At 37.9% G+C, this 23,826-nt stretch overlaps 1 protein-coding gene across 5 annotated transcripts in view; it reads right to left on the bottom strand.

The window, feature by feature from the left end:
* Positions 1-23,826, bottom strand: part of AGTR1 (angiotensin II receptor type 1) — a 52,332-nt gene that overhangs the window by 16,393 nt on the left and 12,113 nt on the right. For all 5 annotated transcript variants that reach the window (XM_033091109.1, XM_033091088.1, XM_033091096.1 and 2 more), the window contains one exon: positions 21,229-21,313. The gene's annotated coding sequence lies outside the window, so the exon portion shown is untranslated. The remainder of the gene's footprint in view (positions 1-21,228; positions 21,314-23,826) is intronic.

Raw genomic sequence — 23,826 nt, 5'->3', positions numbered from 1 at the left:
TTGATAATCTGTAGTTCATGTCTTTTATGGAATAAGTTAACTGTATGCTGTATTTTATTGGTGACTTGTTTCAGGTATTATATTCATATCTTCCCAAGGAAATTATACATCCCTCAAAAAATAAAATCCTGTCAAGTAACCTGTCCAAGGTCACGTGTGTACTTAGTAGGAGTTCTGAAATTGCAAGTTGACTAAATATCTGTTGTGTCAGATCATTCTAGATTTTACCCTCTCTAGGCATTTTCCAGAGCTCTAGTATTCTGCATAAGTACACTGGAAGAGAGAATTTGAGCTTGGAGTCATTATAAGGTCTTTAAGGGATTTGATGGCTGTGATAGTGGCCCCAAGGTTATCTCTGGAGGGAGGAAGCCACCAAGTCTGGAAGTCAAACCCTGCCCTCTGGTGGTGTGACTGCCTTTTGGTGGTGTGCCAGGAACCAGGGCCAGAGGGAGTCAGTCTGCACAGTTAGGGTCTGAACTGACTGTGCAATATCTGAGTGTAAATTCAGCTTTGCTTTCACATGAAGCATTTTTTTTCTCTGTGGAACAACACATTAAATGTAGCCAGTCATCAAGGTTCTCATTAGAATGAAGCCAAGTAGAGAAACGTGAGAAAGAGACAGGATAAACATATCAAGTTACAAACGATAATTTCTGCAAGCTTGGCAACCAAGAATTTCAGTTACTCAGTTTGAGTCTCTGTTACTTGCATCCTCTACCCAACTGCTTTAAAGATCTATAAAGACATCAAATAGTTGTTTTTGTAGCCAAAGAAGAACATTTCTGGAAAAAGGGTCTCTAAAGGAGCAATATTAATAGAGTTCTCTGACCAAAATTGGAATTGTTAATTGCTTCTGACTAGGTCTAGAAGAAAAGACCATTGTGTTTGAAATACCAGCTAAATCTGAGGAAATTATACTTTCCCTTTTCTTCCCATTAAGAGCTCTCTTCTCTTACTAGGATCCTAAACACCAGTGTACTTCTTATCACAAAGTGCAGCCTTTTCTGTATACTGATGCCAAATGGGTAACATTTTACTGAGGCATTTGAAGTTGTGATAGGCCACTCCATGGGAGACAAACAAGGTCATTTAGAAGGCCTTTTTATTGAGGATATCAGAGCTTTCAAAAGATTCAGGCAGCCTTTCCTGGTAATTGGTCAAACAGAAATAAAGAAAAAGCCCATAAACTACAAAAACAAGCTATCAGATGGAACCACTCAGACTTTGGAGTGAAAGACATGGTGAATGCTGACATCAGATTTTAATATATAAAACCAAAAGCAATGAGTAAGAAAGCAACATAATTTAAGAAGTGGAAAAATAGAAATTAGTCGATTGCAGGATTTACCAGGGGTGAGGAAAACACTTAGAACAAACACTATTCTAGAACTTGGGGCAGAGGACTTGGGCTTTTTCTTTGCCCCTCTAGATATTGAGGCCTTAGGCAAATCATCACACCTTTACTGGACTTCGATCTGACAGACAGGAATGGTGCCCTAAAGCCTCTACCTGCCCTTGGAAGAATGTTATAAGTTTATATATTTAAAGTAATTTCCTTAAAAGAGAGTATATTATACTCATTCAATATGAATAGGAAAGATACAATAAAAACAAGTTTAATAATCTATATAAGTATGTATTCAGCACTTAGAATCTTAAAAGGGAACATTAATTGAATTAATGTTAACAGAGTCTGTTGGCTGGCAGGCATTATAGGAAACAAACCAACCATGAGCTTTGAAGTCACAAAGGTCTGTTAAGATCCTGGATCCACCATCAACTAATCTTCTAACTGGCTAATCTACTCACCCTCTTTGAGCATTAGCCTCCTTCTTTAAAATGGGACAAAAACTCATTGTATACTGTTAACATGAGGGTTAAATAAAACATGGGGGAAAAAGGTTGCCGTATGTTACATACTCGATAAATATATTATCTAGTATTACTATCATTATACATAATCCCAATACAAATTCATATGTCCCTAGCCAAATACTACGTCAATTACCCCATAAAATTTTACTTGTCACGTTATTATACATGGCCAAGAAGCAGACTGGAATGATGTTAGGAGCCCTGACAACGGGTGCTATAATTTGTTATTAATCCCGTAAAACAATAGAACGGACCCACGAAGGATCCATTTTTAAGAAGTGGGAGTATGAACATCTAAAGCACAGATGACTTGAAGATTACTTTAAGTTGGAGAACGAAAAACTATATTATAGACCTTTGCTAGGGGAATCATACCTCAACTAATTAAATGGCAGAACTGTCCTTCACAATGCAGGAGTCAGAGAAAAACATGTCTTTGCCAACAGCTCCCCTAGTATTCATATAAGTCTCTTCCTTGAATTATTTGAGTTAACATGTGGTAATTGTTGATCTTTAATATGATTTCATGAGATTCACTTTTTAATAATTATACAACACTGTACTGCTTCTGGTAATAGCATTTTTGGTATTACTTTATTACTATACAAAATAATGGAAAAACAAATTAGGCTAAATATTTTTGTACTCAGAATAGAGCAGGCAGATTTGTGAAGTTCATTAGAACTTTGTGAGAATAATATAATATGCTAATAATTTTGAGTATCATGATATTAAGAGGTTACAATTCAGAGAAAATATGTTTAGAATCAGTCTATTTCAGTAGGCATAGTTGTTGTATATGTGTCAACGCTCAGCTTAAAGCCGTTGTCTAGATAAATTACATGGTTTCTTTATGTTACACCAACAAATTAAGATGTTCTCTTTACATAAAATGTCATTCTGCAACTATGGACTTTCAATTTAGGTTTGGAGAATAGCTTTGTCTCAATGTGGATCAGGAAGTCACAGAAGTTTCTGCTATAGAAGGAAATTTATGGGTCAAATTTATTGCTTTAGTTTAGTAAAATACGGAAAAATATATGTAAGTTTTTAGTCCCTGTAAACATACGCAATTACTATATTGTAAATGATGTTTTGGTTGTCAGGTTATCCAAGAAAAGACTATTGTAACCTATAATGTCACTGAACTATTATTCTCTATTGTATTTTGCTTTTATTGAAGCCACTTAAGTCAGAGATTCATAACATTTTATTGCTGGAATGGTCCTTAGAAATTCCGTACTCCAGGGTTCACATAGTCAATTAGTCACAGGGCCTGGGAGTGACAGAGATGGGTGCAGAAGGCCTGGTGGTACATGGAAGACCCTTCCCCTTTCTCAGAGGAGGCAGATGTGTGCGAGTCACTCAGCTACAGCTAAATGGGCCACGTGTGATCAGAGGGAGATACAGGCTGATTTTTTAAAATAGACTGAAAATTACAAATTTTATGTGAAATATTTTGGTTGAAATGTTTTCAACCAATGCAAATGCAAATGCAAAAACAAAACAAAACAACAAAAAAGCAACACTATGTTGAACTAAACAGAACTCTTCCACAGATCAAATCTAATTCAAGAGTTGCCAATTTACAACTTAGGATGCAGGCCAAACACTTAATTTTACAACTGAGAAAACAGTCTCTAAGCTCCTGCAACATACTGCAGACCTGAATTGCACTGTTTCATACTACACTAAATACTTGAAATATACCTCGGTTAGACATCCACTCCATCCATTTTAATAACACCCCACGACTGAAGAGTTCGAGGTAGAGGGAGAACAGAGATGTGATGGGATGAGGTGATTACCCAGCCCTGCTCTCACGCAGCCCGGCTTCCCCCGCTGGGTGTCCTGACACTGGCCGAGCCAGCCTGAGGTCTGTCTCAGAATGGCAGTCTGGACAGCACCTCCCTGCGTCATTGTTCCTGCCGCAGCTTATTTTTCTCTTGTTTGGGTATCCTTACATATTATTTTAACATTTATTCAAACATATCATTCAGTGCCCCAAAGATTTTCAACAGTGAAAGGGACCGATGCTATTTCATAGAACCACACTGACCTGACCAATGGCCCTGGCGATATAACTGCTGATGAGGTTACATTTTAAATTATGTTTAGTAAATGCTAAAAAAAAGTATTTATTTTTGAAAGCTTTGTTGTCAAGTAAAGTGTTTCTAAGGTGAACTGTGATGCTCTAAGCATGAAATTATCTAAACATTTATGTCACAAGGCTACATTTGTGTTTTTAATACTAACGTTTTCTAAATGCAGTCACTGCAGGTTTAGGAGAACACAAAGGAAATACATAAAGAAAAGATGTCTGCTGTTGATTAGGTGGATACATTGACTGAGGGGGTTATGCAGTATTAATTCTGGATGAATAGGGATTATTTCTGATAAACACTTGGCTAGCATATACATGTCTTAGGACTCTAACCCTAATAAAACTTCTTGGACAAAAAAGTTGACTTTTCAGCTTTGTTGGAAAAGTGGTTTCATTCTCATGAGCATATTTTGAATTCTGTAAAAGAACAGGTACATTTTGGTTAATTGCTTGGTTAGCTGGAAGAACACAGCTCATGACTTTGTACCTAGTACATTGGATGGGAAGGGTGGAGAACTGCAAAAGTTCTAAGTTCCATTTTAATTTAATTTTATGTGAAGAGAGAAAATTTTATGCTTTTCAAATTACAGTAGTCCCCCCTTGTCCACTACTTTTCTCCCATTGTTTCAGTTACCCATGGTCAACTGTGGTCCACAAATATTAAATTTCCCCAAACATCGACATCAGCTGCTCCTGGCATTGACATCATCATGGCTTGATGATCCGGGATCACCTAAAGCAGACGATCCTCCTTCTGACATATCATCAGAAGGTCAATAGTAGTCTACTGCCATGTCACAACGCCTCTGGCATTCATCTACTTCTTTGCACCATGTGGGCATTTTCTCATCTCACATCATCACAGGAAGAGTGAGTACAGTAGGATATTTTGAGAGACACCACATTTACATAAGGTTTATTATAGTATACTGTTATACTTGTTCTACTTTATTATTAGTTATTGTTAATCTCTTACTATGCCTAATTTATAAATTAAACTTCACCATAGGTATTTATGTACAGGAAAAAACACAGTATATATAAGATTTGGTACTATCCACGGTTTCAGGCATCCACTGCGGGTCTTGGAACATAAACCCCATGGATAAGGGGGGACTGCTGTATAGAGTTTTTAAGGTGAGACAAAACAAAAATGGAAAATGGTGTTCTGATAATGTAAACTTCCTTATAACTCAGAAGATAACATGAGGACCGTTAGTAGCTCCTTTACTGAGGAGACTACAACAGAATGAAGGAGTGTCAGTCCATGGAAGATGGTGGAGTCTGCTCCATGAGCCAGGGACAGGCCAGGGATGATGATCAGAGGGAGATGGGAAGGGGAGGACGACCAGCGGGGGATGGGAAGGGGAGGACGACCAGCGGGGGATGGGAAGGGGAGGACGACCAGCGGGGGATGGAAAGGGGAGGACGACCAGCGGGGGATGGGAAGGGGAGGACGACCAGCGGGGGATGAGAAGGGGAGGACGACCAGCGGGGGATGGGAAGGGGAGGACGACCAGCGGGGGATGGGAAGGGGAGGACGACCAGCGGGGGATGGGAAGGGGAGGACGACCAGCGGGGGATGGGAAGGGGAGGACGACCAGCGGGAGATGGGAAGGGGGGGACGACCAGTGGGAGATGGGAAGGGAGGGACGACCAGAGGAGATGGGAAGGGGAGGACGACCAGTGGGAGATGGGAAGGGGAGGACGACCAGTGGGAGATGGGAAGGGGGGGACGACCAGAGGGAGATGGGAAGGGGGGGACGACCAGTGGGAGATGGGAAGGGGGGGACGACCAGAGGGAGATGGGAAGGGGGGGACGACCAGTGGGAGATGGGAAGGGGGGGACGACCAGTGGGAGATGGGAAGGGGGGGACGACCAGTGGGAGATGGGAAGGGGAGGACGACCAGAGGGAGATGGGAAGGGGAGGACGACCAGTGGGAGATGGGAAGGGGGGGACGACCAGTGGGAGATGGGAAGGGGAGGACGACCAGTGGGAGATGGGAAGGGGATGATGATCAGAGGGAGATGGGAAGAGGAGGACGACCAGCGGGAGATGGGAAGGGGAGGACGACCAGCGGGGGATGGGAAGGGCCTGAGGAACTCTGTTGTCTTCAGCTGGTATCCCCCCTTCTTAAGTAGAGTATTTACTTGGGACTTTTGGTATTAAGCAAGTATTAAGTGTTAGGCTGCTGGGATCAAACCCAGGATGCAGGCAAGAATATTGTGGAGTCAGTGGAAGGAATAAGGTCTTAGTATCTGAAGTCTTGATTTGGGTTTTCATCTCAGTCATTGTAGTTTTCACCTCTAGAATCCTAATTTCAGTCTTTTTTATGTTTTCCATGTCACTACTTAACATGGTCAAACTTTCCTCTAGCTTTTTGAACATAAGGAATACAGTTATAATTACCATTTAATGTCCTTATGTACTAGTTCTATCATTTGGGTCTGTTCCCACTGATTCATTTTTTTCCCCACTCTCTTTATATATTGCACTTTCCTGGTTTGTTGCATGCCTGGTAATATTTGAATGGATGCTAAACGCTGTGAATCTTGCCTTGTTGGGTATTGAAAGTTTCTGTATTCCTATAAAAATTCTCCAGCTTTGTTTTGGGAAGCAGTTAAATTATTTGAAGTTTGATCCCTTCAGATCTGGCTTTTAGGCTTTGTATGGCGGGACCAGAGCAGTATTAGTCTAGGCCTGATTTTTTTCCCATTCCTGAGGCAAAACCCTTCTGAGTATGCTATCTGATGCCCCATGAACTCTGAGGTTTTTCCACGCTGGATGGTGGGAAGAGAAACTGTTTTCTGGCTTTGGATGATCTCTGGGGATTGTTCCCTGTAATCTTTTTGGGTGATGGCTCATTCACTTGCACTGAAACTCAAAGGGCCCCTTTACAGATCTCTGGGCTCCTTCTTTGTAAAATTCTCTACACTCTGGTACTCTTCCCTATGATGTCTAGCTCCTTGACTCTCTGGATGCCCAGCTTCATCTCCTCAACTCAGGGAGATTTAGGATCTCCTTCTGGATTCCCCATCCATGTGCTATGCTGCAGACTCCCTCTAGGCAGTGAGCTGGGCAGTCATACGGCTCACTCCGTTTGCTTCCCATCCCTCAGAGATCACTGCCCTTTGTTGTTGATATCTATATCTGTCTATGTCTACGTCTATATCTGTCTATGTCTACGTCTATATCTCTCTAGCTCTCTGTCTCCAATTTTTTAATTGTTTTAGGTGAGACATTAAATCCCTTTTACTGCATCTTGGCTGGAAGCAGAAGTCTCTGGTTTGATTTTTGACCCCACATCTTGTGTACTATTTGATTTTGGAAGAATTACTCAGCCTCATCCTCTTCTTTGCCCATTTATGAAATGGGGATAATAATACAGTGATTGATCAATAGAATCATAGAGAGGAGCAAGTTATAGTCTATAAGAATCGGCAACGGAGTGTCCATACACTGAGAGTGGACTTAAGAAAAAATCACCCGAGTGGGATGGTCCTCTCCCCTGAGCAGGAATCACCTGAGTCCTTCTCTCTTGCCCACACTAGCCTTATTTGTTGTCCTCACCCCAACTAATGACCCTGCCCTTTTCCTGGTGAACCTGCTGGTGAAAGGACCATAGGCCAAAAGGCAACCTGTCTCCTCCCAGAACCCACGGGGTACAAACCAAAGTTACCTGAAACCTTTTGCCAAAGCTACACTACCACATGATTGTGGTACCATCAATGCAGTCTATGTAATTTGTGGTTAAAAATCGATTACTTTTTCTTATTTACACTTTTTTAAAATAATCCTTTTCACTGAACAGTGAAGCAGAATGCATGGAAGTAGTAATTGAGAACATCTGCCCACCATTATAAATATATGGACCTCATTCAGCTTATAATCAGTACATTAACATGTGAAAATAGTGATTTTCTTTTTAAAGGAAAGCTATCTTTCTTCTGACATATTAAAATTCCAACTTACTAAAGTAGTAACTGGAGTGAGAAAATAATAAAATTGTATGGCTTTTTTATTGCATGTTTATTTAGGCCAAACCAGTATGAGGCAGCTAGATTAATTACTTTTATACTGTTAAGTACTGTACAGTTAATTATTTCATCTAAGTTGTGTCTGAGCCAAACCTGTGAATTACTGTGCATGCAGGGCAATGATGATAATTTATGTACTTCCTCCATCCTACGGCTTGTTAATATATTATATTTGATTTGAAACTAGATGTTAAAAGTTTGCAAGAGGCTTTTAAAGACTACCTCGTGACATAAGATCTAAAATTATGTATTTCAAAATTAAGGTTGACAACATGCTACGATAGGAAGTTATTTAGATGATGGAATTATAATAGATTTTGTCTGAAAAATATACTTTCCCACGCTTTACTCTAACAGGTTGACTCTTATGGTTTTAGCTTATGCTTTTTATTCTGCCGGATTTTCCAATGTGGATGTTATTTAGGACCTTAGTTTTTCAACATGCACAAAAGCAGATCCTACCCACTCTCCCCATACACCTAATCAGACATTTAATTGTGGTTCCAAGTGTCCAGTCACTTCTAATGCTTGGAGGGGTGCTCACAACCACCATGAATTGAGCAAGCTAAGCAGGTGACACTGAAGCCACTTTTACAACGTCAGATCAACTTCACAGAACTTAAATAACACGTTCCCAGCAATATTTGCGCATCAAGTGAAAGAGAGCTTTGAAAATATTTTATAAATCCAAAAATTAAATTTTAAGAGATGCCGTTAATGTTAAAAAAAAAAAAAAAGATGAAAATCAGTAAGAACAAAAACTATAAAAGTTCGTGCATGGATCCAATAGTTTGCCCCTCGTGCGGCCTGGAGAGCCGCCCCAGTCACTGAGCCCACTCCAGTGGCGTGTGGCTGCCCAGGGAGAGACTTGGGAACAGGACAGACCGTGGCTGTGTGAGTGTCTCCTGCATTTTCAAGGGCAGCCCTTGGAGTTTGGAGAAAGAAAGTTCTGGTAAGGTAACACTGTGTCCCCAGGAAAATAATTCACAGAACACAAGTATCTGCCAGCTCCAATCAGGTAATAAGTGAACTGGACGTTCATCTTTTAAGGGAAACTCAATACAGATCCAGATTACTTGCTGGAATTTTGGGGGGAAGTTCCTTGCTTCTTTTAGGGGAATCAGAGAGAATCAAAAAGGATGGGAAGTAGTCTACCTTCCCTGTAGCTCATCCCTACCATCTCTGTTTGTATGAAATATGTGGATTTTGCCATGTGAGTCGTTTTAACGAACAACTGTTTTTTCTCCTTAAAATGCAGGCACTTGCCTCACAATTTCCTTTCCTTGCAGAGGCTTTCAAACTGTTCAACCACTAGAGGTCTGTATTACCTATTTTAAAAAGTCATACCCAACTGGCTGAGACTTTCAGCAATCAATTTCAATACAAATTTCTATATTTCAAGATTTCAAATCTCTTTGAGACATAACACCAGGGATTAAAAATCACAACACTTTAGGAAATGAAGGAGCAAAACTAACAGAAACTCTTCCATGGAAGGGAACCGAGTCTCCATGCTAACTCTTGCTAAGTGGCCAGCTGACACAACTCATACTCTGCAACTCAGAAGTCAATGATCAGCCACAAATCAGAGGAACGAAATTTATTTTCTTTAGAATAGTTCATCCCAATGTATTTTAAGATGCTTTAAATTTTAAAGCCTTTATTTTCCTATTGCAACAAAAAAAGTTAAAGTAATTGAATTAATTCTCAGTTTAGTTCATTTCGAACACCAATTTTACAACTTTTGTGTTTCTAATAAGATTTTTTTGTATCAGTCATCCAAGATTAAATTAAAAATTACTGTTCTTTCAGGATGACTTTATAAGGCTCTGCTGCAATTGTATAAACTGATGCACGAGGCTGGGCCTGGCTGGTTAAAGCTCTAATAGAAAGAAATGATGATTGCTAATGGTACCCTCTATAAATCGGATCTCCTACATTTTCACTGTGCTGCATGTTCGCCCTGGGATTTTCCTTAGAATAGTCCATTTGGGTCGGCCCTCTGCCAGCAGCAGTGCAGGCTTGGAGCCCTCCAGAAATCTAAAAAACGAGGCAAGCCATTTACAGGACACCTGACTAGTCATGATGAAACCTCTCCAAAGCCTTACAGAGAAGGACTCCTAAAACATCACGCACTCAAAAATTCACATATTTAAATGGCATGGTTGGAAATATTGCAGACATAAAAGCTGTAATTTACTGAGTGTTGCACCAGGGGTTTGGGATTCTGATGCTAGATTTTCAGATTCTAATTATGCCTGCATTTGGAGTAAGTGGCTACATTTGTTGCCAGGCAAGGTGTCATGCTAAGAGGCTCTCCTCTTTTAAAAGGCATGATTGCATCATGTTCCTGGCCTGTAACGCCTCCAGAAATATAAGCAGGTCTAGTGTGGCATCTCTCTTAGTCTGTCACTTTATTAAAACAACAATTTGCAAGTGTTATTTAGCAGATCAGCTGGGTGCATTTCAAAGGCTAATATTTAACAGAGGGGGGAAAATAACCCATCCCAATCCTTTTAAAAAGTGTTTTCTATGTATTCACAGGCAAATTATCTAGTGTTTTATACAGATCTCAAATCTAGGATTCACGATAATTTTAGTAATGTCTTACCCTGCTTGTCTACATAACCCAAATGATCAATTCTACAGCAGAAGGAAACTAATTCACAGTGCAATCATTTGTACTTTAGACTACATTATTCAAAGTTAGTTACATTTTTCTTCATTTCCTGTTGCTTTTCTGTATATGGCTGGCGGCATATGAATTAACAATATTCTCACTGAAATGTGACAGAAAAATATCTACTTTACCCAATCCTGAACATACCTTTCAGAGCTCCTGACTGTTCTGTTATTCAAAACAAGGCTCGCTTATACTTGCATCTAATATCAGTATAAACATATAATCAAATATTAACAATGTTCACTTACATACATATACATATATTTAAAAAAATACTGATAGCGTAGCACTTAAAAACAGCAACAGGAAGGTCTCAGGCTCTGGAGAATTTGATGGGTTACATCTGGGAGAGAAATGATTACAACCAGGGCGTTGGAGTCCGTCCCAAATTCCAGTGCTGGTCCTGGCATTGGTTAGCAATGTGGGCCCTTAGACTCAGTCTGAAAAAATGAAGCCAATGAGGGAACCTAGCCTGCAGGGGGTTTTGTTGTTGTTTTGGTGCATTAAGTAAGAAAATGCAGCTGGAGTGCCTGACACAGTGCTTGATCCAGTAAATGTCCAATTAATAGATGTTTATTATTTTCTCTGATCCTTTGTGCGTACATTTACAAAACAGTAATGTAATACAATGGCAATAATCAGAGTTACCTCTAAGTGTTGTTTTGAGAAGTAAATAAGATAATATGCATAAAACAGTACCTGGCACTGGTTGCTTCCCAAACTTGTCTCCCAAAGTTTTCACCCATAAAACTAGACCAAAAGTTGGGAGAGTTTCAAGGATGATTCATTCCTGGATTTCAAATTTTTTATTTTCATTGTTTTTCGTAGTGAGAAGATGTGTTATTTAGATTACTTTAAGTCTCACTTAATTCTTTCTGATCTGGATGATGATTTAAATGTGTGACTCTACCAGATTAAGAAGATAAAATATTGCGTTGAAATAAGAGTCACCTAGAGACAGAAATTATTTTCAGGGCAGTTAAAAAACTGAAGTTAAAAATTTGATCAACCTTGGGGAATTAAAAGAAATAACATGATCGTGCTTAAAATGCTATTTTCACCCCTTTCATTACTCCACCCCTAGCAATTAAGGAAAGTTTGTTAGCCCTAAAATGCTGTATAGTATCTCTTTTCAGGAGAGATTTCTGTGGCAGAGGGATTTGAAGGAAGTTGTGATTAACTAGCTTTTTATTAGTGTCAGAATTCTGGTTCAATTTCAGGCATTATTTTAACTCAACTTGTCTTTCCAATATTATTGGGATTTAGAAATAGAATTGTTGTATTTTGCAACGGCACTAAGAGAACAAAGACCAACTACTGACATACAACTAAAAATGTTTTACTAAGAGGAGAAGGACTAGACTTGGCAGTTTGGTCTTTGCGCAGCAATTTCCAAGGACACCCTGGAGTTACAAAAGAGGTACATGCTTCTGAAATTAGAGGCACTTGCCTGGACAGAAGTCGGAGTCAATGCTAACCAACTTTCATGTTTTTGTGTGAGATAAGGAAAACCTCTCATTTAAAGTTATCTATTGTATATTCTCAGAATGTTCTAGCTCCTTGCAAGGTTGATTTTATGGGATGTCAGTGACATGAGGGGTACTGGGAAATAAATTCTTATATAGTTCCAAATAAATGTTTGTGTCATGAACTAGCCCTAGGATCTGGAATTACATCAGAAGTTCTTCTGGGGTCATATTTCAGTTTAAAAGCCAGCCACCCACTGGCAGTGAAGGACTGAACCCCACGTCTTTCCGCCAAGTCAGCACAACCCGTTTTCAGGAGACTACTTATATACATACCCCACCTCTTTGGAAATCAAATCATCATTTCCACTTCCCAGTACATACCCTAAAACTCTTCCACATGTGCACAGGAAATGTACAAAAATGTTTACAGTAGCATTGTTAACCAGCCACTGGGTATCGTTTTTCTAGAATAAAGGAAGTTGCTTTTTTTTTATTATTATTCTCATTCTATTTATGGTCGCTTCTCGCTTCTTACTCTTCCAGAAGTCTCTAGTGGAGGCCTGTAAGGCAGTTAAAAAACCGGCCCATTTGGAGAACCATGCAATCACAGAGGCTTGTGTTTTCCATGGCCCCATCTGCTGAAATAGTAACTAAGGCTTTTGCCTAAGCTAGTAGGAGAAGAGCTTAGAGAATCAAATTATCAGGAGAGAAACTATCTGTCTTCATTTTCTTGTTCCCAACCTGCAAATACAAATTGTTAAATACGCCTGTTCCTTAATCCTCATTAGGAAATCTTGAAGAATAGCAGGCCAGAAAAAAGGCATGGGATTCTGAGAAACCACCACCACTGAAAAATAAAAGTCAGGGTTGTTCCTTCCCATTCAGATTATCTTCCATGTTTCGAGTTGGTTAAATTTGAAATTTTCCATTAAATAATTTTATTTCTAGTTATATGTGCATGGATGCCACATAAACAATCCTAACTATATCTTTTTGTTTAGAATTTTCTTTTTGTTGGACTTGAAGATAAAATAATTTAAATGGAATAACCAGTATATGAAATCGTTTTCCATTTGGTGGTATTCCTAGGATTTGTTTATTGGTATATTTGTCTCAGAATAAGAATTATTATTAAAAATAATCTAATGACACCATCGTGTACCCCCCAACTCTCTGTTACTAGAGGGGTTTTGTTCTAAGGCCCAGAGATGTGGGATTACAGGTCAGTGACAGGCAGTTTTCGGAAATATACCAAAGGCACCAAATAAATCAGCTGTGTGTCCAGGAGGAACTGACATCAAATGCAGGTTTCTAATTAGTTACAGCCATAGAACCAGCCATTAGGGATTGAATCATAGAGCTAAATTTCTAAAATATCCAATTTTGGAAATATTTCACTACATGTCAAAGCAGTTAAAGTCTTTATACCATGTAAGCTTTAAAATCCCATTTGCTTCCCCTCTCCCAGCATCCATTCTAAATGTCACTACTTTCTACCTGTTAGTGTGTCATATTTTCAATACTTGATCACTCTTTCTTAGTCATTCTTTCTAAGGGTACTGGCCTATTTGCTGTGCCTCGAATATGCTGCCTCGGGGCCTTTGCACTTGCTCTGCCCTCTGCCTAGAGCCATCTGCCCCAGAGATTCATAGAGTTCCTTCCTTTTTTTCTAAGGAGGCTTTCCCTAAACATCCTTTTAAAACTGTACCTTCTCCTCCCACTGCTTCCACGTTCTAGTCCGATTCTCCACATCTTACAACATTTTGTATATTTTACTTGATTGTTCTCTCTGTCTACATGGGCTAGAATATAAATTTGATGAGGCCTGCTTTTTTTGTCTGCCTGTTCACACTTGGTCCGTAGTGCTGAGAACAGTGTCTGGCATATACGTGTCCAAAAAAATACTTACTGAATGAATCACAGCAGAATCTGTTGCAAATTGCAGCCCTAAATAGGAATAAGTTGTATCTAATACGATTCTCATTGAGAAGGATTCTTGCTGTCATGACATTTCCTTGATATCCGTATTTTAGACTAGGAGAAAAGAAACTCTAGGATTACCCACACCCTTTCAAAAACAAAACTCTAGTCACGATAGTTGCAAACTGCAATGCCATCAGGATTTGGGCAGTTACATAACTGTGTGAAGCCCCCAGTGTAAGGCACTAAGGAGCGGTAGGGTCTGTGATAAATAGGAGACTTCATATACAACCCCACCTAAAGGCATTGAGATTTGAAAAGGAAATGTAAAAATAGGCCTGCTGGAGTAAACCTGTCTACCTGTGGTTTCCAAGGCCAGCTTCAGCTGTCACTTTATGGCCAGTAGGAACGTGAAGACATTTCCTAAGTGACACTGTTTTTTCTACCTCTTTTCAGCTATATACTCAGGCTTGACTATGTGTCAGAATCCACATCAGGACAGAAATACTCAACTGATCAAATCTAATTACATTTGCTTTCCAACTAAATTGTGTATCACCTTCCTCTCTTGTGAGAGATATGGACCCTCTTGGGTCCTCAGCAACTGATTATTGCAAACCTAATTGATTTACGACATTTCATTAATAAAGTTAACTAAAACTAATTATGCATATTGAATAAAAGTTTCCTTTGAAATGAATTATTCTATTTAGCTTAAGGGTTCTTAATCGTCAAAATGAATTGCTGAGGAGGATTACAGAATTACTTTCTCTTGGGATGTTTAGCTAAATATATATATAGATTCAACCAATATGGATTGTTTCTATGGATGGTGACACCATAGAAACTAAAAAAAGAAAAAAAATATTAAATATGAAAGTTAAAGATATCCAAACATCCTCCTAAGAAGATAGAAATCACAAAATTGGTTACACAGATCTTTTCGTGTTAAGATGTTAAACTAGGTCTGTTAAATTTGTCATATATCTTAAAGAAGCTCAAATAAATTTATTGACATTTATTGTTTCATTTATAGTATAACATTTTTTTCACTTAACTGGTGCATGTTGTATTTATCATTCTTTAATTCAGATGATATATTTTGTTTAATTTACCCATCTAATTAAACCTAATTTCTAGCAGAAATCCAGGGGGAGCCTACTAACCACTTCAGTTGCCCCAAAGCAAGCTGGTGCATTATGGTCCAGTACTTCTCACAGGGCCAGTTCCAATGTTCCCTCTTTGTTCAGTTGTGTATAGAGAAACATGTTCTTTGTAAGGTGAAGAGTAGCATTCATTAATGGTTTAGAGGTGAATAAAATATGGCTAGCCCATTCGTGTTACACACATCACATGAGAAGCTGTTGTCAGGGACTGGACTTTGCATTGCTGTCACACGGCCGAAGCAGGTTGGACTTCTTGCTTTGCCTTGTTAAGGAAGCCACTCAGGCGTTTTATCCTCCTGCTCGATATACAGACCACACTAGAGGGACCAGGAGGCAGCAAAACACCCACATGATTCTTCCTGTGACCTGGGAGCATCACTGAGGAGCCAAAGTTCAGGCTCAAGAGACAGATGTTCTGCACTGTTTACTTTCTGTGGTGGCCCGTGCTGGGTGCAGAGGTATTTTGGCTTTGCCTGGATGAGAGGAGGAAGGCTGCTCCCGATGGACTTTGGATGTGTGGTACGATATTGTTCCTGTTGTCCCAGGGCCCCATGGGTGACTTAGCACTTGTTTACATTCTGGAAAGATGCCAGAGACCTACATCCAGGTAACTGTTACCTTCTGCCAGGTATGCACTGTATTGGTACATTTCTAAGGTTAGCCTAGACCTTTCTGGAATTTAAAAAGTTACTCCTAAACATCTAAATCTTCTTAAAAGACTTAAAAGGAATGACTAGTAGTTGAAGGGAGAGGATGCCATCATTTTTGTTTGGTACTAGTCAAAAACTCTTCTGCCAACAAAACAGAGCCTGTAAATTTAGAGGCTAATTTTCTGAGCTCTTTTAATTATTTAAAATATTAATACTAATATAATTTAAATTAGAATCTCCTAAATAGTTATTTGCATTCTAAGCCTATCTACCTATATTATTCAAGCCTAGGAACAGTGTTTCTGTAGATAAACTGTGTGAATAATAGGTGATTTGGAGTAAATAGAAAAAAAAGCTATATTTTTGTTTATTGAAAAACCCCACAAATGTTCATTTTGCCTTCTCTAGGATTCATATTTGACAGTTCCAAATTGGGTCCAAACTTCTATTTGTGATTTCATTGAAAAATTATACTATTACATGAGTAAAAGGAATAATGGCGGGATATTTACATGTCTTTCTCACAGCTAGTTATGTAGCTATTTGAAATCTTTGATGCTTCAATGATTTAAAGACAAATTTGTTTTTAATTTTTTGCCTTGTGTAACACATGACTATTAGTCCAGGAACCAAATGTAATTGAACTGCAAGGTATACGTGACTGGAAAGTAACGGAGACTGAAGTTCTAATAATTAGATCAGATTAGTGGGGAACGGTGACTAAGAACTTTAGCATATCTATAACAAGGGGTGATTATATTAATTAAAATTAAAAACAAACTACTGTTATCTGTGACATGTATCATTTGAAAATAAAAATAAAGACTTCTGCTATCTTGTACATTCCCATAATAAAAGAAAAGAAGAAGAAGTGGTCTAAGATTTATTTTGCTTCGCTCTCCAATTGCCTAAATAAAACATAAATCAGTTTTGGTCACTACAAGTGACACATATCTATCATTGTAGGAAAACTAAAATCTTAGAGAATATAAAGAGTAAGGAAGAAATATTAGCCTATAAAAATGACCTTACATCTTTTCTAGTTTTTCTTACTCAGAGATGTCAATGATGAAGGTAAACAAGCCAACAGGCATATATTAGCTCAATATAACTGTTTGTACCTCTTTTCACAATTTTTAAGAAAACAAGAACCTCTAACTTTAGATGAGTACATAAAATACTTTAAAAAAATTTAAAGTCAAATTTATTGAAGTACACTTTATATACAGTAAAATTCACCCTTTTAAGGTGTATTATTTGATGAATTTTGACAAATGTATCCAGCTGTGTAATGACCACTACAGTCAATGTACAGAATATTTTCATCATCCCCCACAATTCCCTTATACCTCTTTTAGTCTATCTCCTCCTCCCAACCCCAGTCCTTGGCAGGCATTGAGTGATTTCTGTCTCAATACCGTGTTTCCCCGAAAATAAGACCTAGCCAGACAATCAGCTCTAATGCTTCTTTTGGAGCAAAAATTAATATAAGACCCGGTATTATATGATATGATATGATATGATATGATATGATATGATATGATATGATATGATATGATATTATCTGGTCTTATATTATAGTAAAATAAGACCAGGTCTTATATTAATTTTTGCTCCAAAAGACGCGTGAGAGCTGGTTGTCTGGCTAGGTCTTATTTTCAGGGAAACACAGTAGTTTCGCCTTTTCCAGAACGTCATATAAATAGAATCACAAAGTCTGTAGCACTTTCTGTCTGCTTCTTTCTCTTAGTGAGATCCTAGTTTGCTCCTTTTCATTGATGAGTGGTATTTCATTGTATGGATGGAGCATGGTTTCTTTTTCCACGTTCCTGTTGGTGGACATTTGGATTGTTTCCAGTTTTTGGTGATTATGAATAAAGCTGTTATAAACATTCACTTTCAGGTCTTTGTGTGAACATATATTTTTACGTTTCCTAGGTAAATACCTACAAGCAGCATAGGTGGGTTGTTAAGCATTTATTTAAGTTTATAAGAAATTGCCTGTTTCCCAACGTGGCTGTACCTGACAAAGGCATCTAAGAAGCTAACATAACTATACCAAAGTGTATGCAAATGAAGGAACCCAATTCTCAAGCAGCACAGATTTTTTATTTTTATTTTATAGCTAGTTTTAACTGGTTTGGTTAGCAGATTTTTTAAAAGCCCACAATGGATTATAAATAGTAAACTCGAAGGTCTTAGGGATATGTTGTTAGAAATTAGAAGCAGCCAAAAATGATACTCACTAATAGGACTATAATTATTGATTTAAAAAAAGGCAGGCACTTACAGGGAATTCTTCTGTCTCAAAAGTTCTGAGAAGTTCCCAAACATATCTGCATACTAGAAGCCCTTGAGAATCTCTTAAAAACATCGGAGGCCAGGCTATACCACAAATGAATAAACCACAAATCTGGGGTAGAACACAGACATCAGAATTTTTTGAAGCTTGGATGATGTCAGTGTGTAGTCAGGTTTGGAGCCACACGCTAGGAGCACAATGTGATGAAATGGAAGGAGCATGGACCTGGAGCCAGGAGACCTGGAACTGCCTACGGGCTCTGGGCAAGCCCCTGACTTCAGGGCTTGGGGTCCCCTTCTCTGTGACCGGAAGTTCCAGGTAGGCAAACTCCAAGATGATTCTGCAGAAAATTTAAGTGGTTCTAGATATCACCAGACCAATAACAGTCATGGTTAGGAGACTCCATTTCCCAAGGAATGATTGTGTTCTGAATGGTTTGTTGCAGATACCTCTTAAAAAGAATTTTGTTCACAGATTGACATTTTTGTTTTGTATATTTAGACAGTTATGGTATATCTGTTTTCTAGCCAATGGTATTTCTGTATGTTTTTAAAAACAATTCAAGCATATGGCGCAATTTGGCTTTTATTCTTTTTAATGTCCTTAATTCGGACAGTTTTCCACATTTTATAAGTAGATTTCAACCTAAATTCTTTTGGTCCTATAAAACAAGGTTTGAAATGCTATTTACACATTACTGGCTTCAATCAATAAGAGATCAGAGTTCTGTAGTCGTCAGTTAGGTAAAGGAACATTACAAAGTTCAGAAGTTCTTTCTGAAAACACCGTTTGTGTTTCAGTGTAGTGTCCACGGAGTGGGATGGGGCCTTGGAGACTATCTTACAGGAAACCAAAGGCAAAGTTGCTAGTTAGTGGCAGAATTGGTATAGCATCAGTTCTTTAACAAACATAAGTCCTTAAAAAAAAAAAAAAAAAAATCTTAGAATTAAGTGTGTTTTGCATATTCATCTGAAATTCAAGTTTGAAAAAGTTTAAAATTTTACAGAATGTTTTCTTCAGTGTTGTGCTATTTGTAAGCAAAATGTCATATTACTTTGCAAGTTTTGCTATAAATGTGTGAATGTTAGTCAGAAATTGAGGGTTTCCAAAATGTAGGTGGGCAGCAGACTCAAGAATCATAGCAGCAGGACGCCCCAGTTACTGTCCTGCTTCTCCCACGGTAAGGCTGGAGGGGTATTACGGACAAACAGCTCCTTCTATTCAGGACTCTTAGGACATAAAATAAAGCTTCCTGTCTCAGTGTCTTCCTAACAAGGACATATATTTTCATGCACTATATCTAGAGCTAGATTTTTGCTGAAAACACACATAGTCCAGCTTCCTAGGCTTTATGGCACCTCAAAAAAAAAAAAAAAAAAAAAAAAAAAAAAACACCTAAAAATTTCCAGTGACAGAACTCTGTGGAATGTTACTATTTTTGTCTCCAAGATTAAAGCAGTCCTAAATAGTTTCCTAACACCACTGTGGAGTGCCCTCCAGCAAGTGTTTCCTAACTTGCCAATGGAGCAAAGAATAAACTCACCTCAACTTTTGTCTACCCACCTACCACTTATCCTATCTTCTACTTTCATAAAATGCAATCACATGCATTCAGAAGGGGGCAAGCTACTTTTTTCATTCTCCCTGGAGGGATTAGAGAGTGTCTCCACTGTTAATTTGGGAAGCTGAGAGTTTATTCTTTGAGGTGAATTTTAATCAGGGAAAAAAAAAATTATTGCGAACTGGGTCAATCCTGGAGTAGTTTTATGAAAACTATCATACAATTGCATATGATGACAGCAGTTGGACAGATTGAGAGTCCCCAGCTGCCCCGTCAGGTTCTGAGTGGAATGCCCTGCTGTGGGACTCGGTGGGACTCTACCAGGGGGCAAGCCTGCATGGGGATAAAGGGGCACCTCTACCTCCAATTTCACAGTGCTGTTTTCCCTATATCATCCTGGAGTAAGGGAGATTTTTGTAAGAGTGAGATTGAAACATTTGGGTTTTCAGAAAATGAGTAGGTTAAGTTTTAAGGTTTCTGTGTTTCTGGAAGTAAGTGCCGGGGCCCCACAAAGGCCAAGCGTCCCATGTCACGGCTGATGAAAGAGCACAGTCACTTCCCTCCTAAAGGCCTATGCTGCACAGTGTGAAGCACTGCTCAGAGTAGTCCCCCACGGCCAGAAGGAGGGCCTGTCACTGGCACTGCACTGCTCTCACATCGGTCAGCACAGACACGGGCACATCTTGGTAATTCTGACATTGCTTACATTTAGTATCATAGAAATATATATGTGTTCTTAAGCCTTGTATTGGAAGGGATGGGATAAGACTGGAATTTCCTCCTTTTCTGCTCCTTCTGTTTCTGTCACTAGACAATGGTCTCTGTGGCTTTTGTGCTACCTCCGCTATTGACATATTACAGAAAACTACTGACAGATACGAGGTGTGATCACAAAATATGGTGCATGCTGCTGCCAAATGCCATGTAACGGAAAGGCAGGGATCTTCAATATGGGAAGTGACACGTCGAATCTTAGTAACAGTGTGTGACAAGTTTCAACTTGTTCAATGCAGTCAGTCGGGTGTGAACTACAATTGAGAGAAGAGGTCTTTTAAAGTGTGCTGTAAATCATCCTCTATCATGACAACGCTCCGTGTCACACATCGCTTCTGGTATATGGCAATTTCTGTCAAATAAAAACATTATGGTGTGCCCTCATCCACCTTATTCACTGGATGTGACACAGTGCGACTTCTGGCTCTTCCCCAAAGTCAGAATGATGCAGGACATCGAGGCAGCCACGACAGCGCAACTAAAGACACTCACAAAAGAGGACTTCCAGAACTGCTTCAGAAAGTGGCAAGAACGATGGGATAAGGGTTTTCGAAGTGAGGGGAAGTATTTGAAGGGTATTAATGGCAATGTATCTCTTACTGTAATAATTTTTTATTTTTTATTTAAACATTCACCGTATGTTTTGATCACACCTCATATAATGCTATAGGTATAAGACACTTACTTGGATGCAGACCTTCTGGGATGGCTTCAGTGACTTATTCAGATAGAAACCCAGCCATTTTAGACCAATTTATCATGTATGAAATCTGGAAAGAAAAAAAGATTAGTGTGATTCACTGAATATGGTCAGATTTTTATTTTTTAATTTACAGAGTAAGCATTAGCACTACATCTTATGAATATTTTCAGAAGGAATGAAATCATCTGAGCCCATCAAGGACATAGTTTTCCTTATATAGCATTAGGCTGCACTAAATGGCTCTGTCGTGGGATCTCACTCTCTTCCTGCTTCCAGCCAGCATCCTCCCCCATACACATGTAAACACATACTAGAGAAGGAAAAAAGAATATTTTGGGGTGAAATAGTACAATTTTATTCTGAGACACTAATGTAGACATAATTACTAAATAAATATAATAGATTTTTACTCATGAATCTATAATTAAGCTTTGATAAATGATTACTTTTAATACAATGTTTAGACAAGTGTTATTGAACCATAATTTTAAAAATATCATTTTAAATTATCTTTTCCTGTTTTTATATTTCATATAAGTAATACATGCATATGATATAAATGCCAAGTTACAGACGAGTATAATATAAAATCACATGTCTCCTAGCCCTAATTGTCACTCTGGATCCACTTCCCATGGATACTTCTTACTAATAGTTTCTTATGTATCCTTTTAGGACTTTAATAAAATGTATTGACTTGTATATATACATGTGTATATCCATGTTTTTTCATTTTACACATCATACTATTCTACTATTTGCTTTCTTTATTTTTAACTTAATAATGTGGCTAGCAGAACTTTTTACTTCACTATATATAAATCTACCTTATTCATTTTGATGACCATACAGTATTATATTTAATGCACTGATACATGATAAGTTATTTAACCAGCCCACCATTAATGGGCCTTAGGATTTTTTTGTGTTTTCTTCAGTTTCCCTTTTTGACTTCTTGAAAAAAAAATGCCTCAATGATATTTATACATATTCATTTTTGTACTTATATGAATATATCAGTAGAATAAGTTCCAAACATAATTATTGAAGCAAATTGTTTGTACCCTCTAAGTTTTTGAAAGATACTTAGAAAGTGTCCTCTATAAAAATTACACCAATTTACAATATGAAAAATATTTTATCAAATCTTAAATTATTTTCTCAGTTGGATAAGTAAAAAGTGTGTATTTTAAATTGCATTTCTCTGGTTATGAATGAGACTGAGCTTCTCTTTGCTACTTATTTTATACGGTTATTCTTCTACTAGTTTGCCCAGCTATGACTTTTGCTCATTTTTCAATTTGGTTGTTCATTATTTCTTATTTTAAAGAGCTCATGATATGTTAATGTAACTGTCATTTTACATATAACGTGTGGCAAATGGCTTTTCCAAGTTCCTGATTATTTTTCTACTTTGTTTATGGTGCATTTTACTACACAGCCATTTTTCTTTTCTTTTTTTTTTTCGTGTAGCCAAATTCGTCAATGTATTTCATTATGGATTTGTTTTGTTTTTTTGTTTGTTTGTTTGTTTTTTAAGTAAGAAATTTTTTAAAACTGAAGAGTTAATCAGGAAGATTGTATATAGGTTACTTTTTAAAAATAACGTACATCAACTTTACTAAAGCATTGTTATATAGAATTTTGACATTAGAAGGATCTATTTGTATTTCTATTTCTTGGTGATTTTGTTGTTATAGCAAAAGACGTTTCCCATAAGATGATTTCTCCTATAAAATACCACTGTGGTGTGAATTCTGTGGATGCTTGAAAGGCCCTAATGTACCTTAGGAGAAAAAAAACAAAATAGAGACAGGGTCAGATTTGTCAGTGTCATTCTCCAGAGAGTTAACAGTGGTTGTCTCAGATCTGAAATCTAGACTGAGTTAAAAGGAAAGTAATAGAAATTGCAAGACAAACAGAAAGTAAAAAGTATGAGTAACAGAGGTTCACTATTGGAAATCTTGAAAGCACATGGGAAAAAAAAGGAAAGAAAAAGTCACGTTTGATCTTAGCCTTGATCTTAATAACCCTCAAAAGCTTCTAAGATCTGTTACATATTTTTCCTAGTCTTTGTTATCTGTTCTACAAATATGTAGGCATTAAAAAAAAAAAATCTGTGATTTTACTCATGAATCAGTGCTAATATACCTAAATTATTTTCATTAGCACACCCAAGTAGTGCTTTAATGGTACTTTGATGAGAATCTACCAAATCCACACACACACTGGATCACACTCATGATTTCTATTTTACGCATTGCTTTATTCACTTGCGATTACCTTTCCTTATCATTAAATATTTTAAATATTTCTTATATTAAATATGCATGGCTTAACCTAATGGGAATTTAAAAGAATAGGAATAGATTTGTGTTTCTCTCCAAGATCCATTCTGTTAACTTGGTAAATCAAATGCCAGAACACATTCAAGAAATCATCATGTAGTAATCACATCAGATTCTTTTCCATTCCTGATAAAGTGGCAGCGATTAATTGTGTGAAGATTAAGGGCTGGGAGACATCATGGTATAATGTGTTTTATGTGAAGTGACATCATTTGATTGGAAAGAGATGATT

This window comes from Rhinolophus ferrumequinum, chromosome 2, assembly GCF_004115265.2.
Source record: "Rhinolophus ferrumequinum isolate MPI-CBG mRhiFer1 chromosome 2, mRhiFer1_v1.p, whole genome shotgun sequence".
Classification (NCBI taxonomy): Eukaryota; Metazoa; Chordata; class Mammalia; order Chiroptera; family Rhinolophidae; genus Rhinolophus; species Rhinolophus ferrumequinum.
The sequence above is the reverse complement of the archived record's forward strand: the minus strand, read 5'-3'. Positions and strand labels throughout refer to the sequence as shown.